The sequence below is a fragment of the Myotis davidii genome, unplaced genomic scaffold (assembly GCF_000327345.1).
Source record: "Myotis davidii unplaced genomic scaffold, ASM32734v1 scaffold81, whole genome shotgun sequence".
Taxonomy (NCBI): domain Eukaryota; kingdom Metazoa; phylum Chordata; class Mammalia; order Chiroptera; family Vespertilionidae; genus Myotis; species Myotis davidii.
The window spans coordinates 1,434,611-1,435,938 of NW_006291554.1; the positions used below are offsets into that span (position 1 = coordinate 1,434,611).

General features: G+C 33.5%; 1 protein-coding gene across 1 annotated transcript in view; it reads right to left on the minus strand.

Annotated features, from left to right (window-relative positions):
• The window catches only part of ZNF852 (zinc finger protein 852), a 6,941-nt gene extending 5,619 nt beyond the window's left edge, over positions 1-1,322 (minus strand). Inside the window, exon 1 of the mRNA XM_006765106.2 lies at positions 1,286-1,322. The gene's annotated coding sequence lies outside the window, so the exon portion shown is untranslated. The remainder of the gene's footprint in view (positions 1-1,285) is intronic.
• Positions 1,323-1,328: the final 6 nt, after the last annotated feature.

The following is a 1,328-nucleotide window of genomic DNA, read 5'->3' on the forward strand; positions in this document are numbered from 1 at the left end:
TTGAGTATAAATTAAAATGTTAAAATCAAATCTGATATTGTTTTACCTTTTATTTGGTGTGTGGAAGGTGTGCGGAAGAGGGGGTAGTCTTATACGGCGAGTATATAACAAACTCTGTATTTTGAGTGGAAATGTTAGGGGTCGTCTTATACGCCCAGTCGTCTTATACGCCGGCAAATACGGTAATACCTAAATGAGGGATTCTAGACTGCATCCTGTAACACAAGGGGTCAATAGTCAGAACCTGATGAATTCTGATTAAAGTAATCAGCTTCATTAACCATATCGCACCACTGTAAATTTCTTAATTTTGATGGTTGTAGTATGATTATGCAGGATATTAACTTACAGCAAACTGGGTAAAGAAGATAAGGGAACTCTGTATAGTTCTGCAACCTTCTGTAAGTCTCTAATTACTCAAAATTTAAATGTTTCAAACTGAAGAAGTTTGAGTTGTTACTGTTTTTTTTTTCTGATTTATATCTTAAACACAGGGTGGGACAAAAGTAGGTTTATATTTATATGTAAAATAATGTAATAATTAATAATAATACAAGAATAAACTGTTTCCCCAACTTAAGTTTAGAAATTACCAGTTTAGTAATGACTGAATCTGTTCAAAATGTTAATAAAAGTTTTGTTGCATGGTAAAAAAAAAAAAAAAAAAGAAGAAGAAGAAGAAAGGATTTCTCATACAACTGTAAATCTACTTTTGCCTCACCCTGAATTTAGGATTAACTCAGCAATCAAGGACATTAAATTCTGACCATTCTTATTCTGACTGGGATACATTCTTTCATTAATTTAATAAAATTTAATGAGCAAGTAGTATGTATCAGGCACTAAGGTCACAGCAGTGAATACAGCATTTAAGTCTCGTGCACTGTGTACTATGGCAAAATAAATAGCAAACAAAATGTTTTCTTTTAATTCTACTTGGAAACATGTTTTCGTGGTATCATAATGCTAGCATCAAAATTAACCAGCATATGAACAAACGCATTCTACAAATGGAAGATACTATAATTTTCCTATAAGCAACAGTATGTACATGACACTTTACAATGGTTAAAATAGTAAATATTTATGTATCATTTGGTACATGCTATGTATATTTCATCACGGCATTGTTTTACAGAATCAGTTTTTAAAAGCAATAGTAGGACCCCATTTCATAATGCATGCTTATGAGTTTGCATAACAATGCGTAAAATTTTCAATATCAGGAAGCCTCCCGACGAAAACATCGCCAGATTGCAGTTCCTTTTACTTTTCGGCCACTCACCCGCGTCCCCAGCCGTCGGCAATGAGCAGCTTTGTTCGCACGA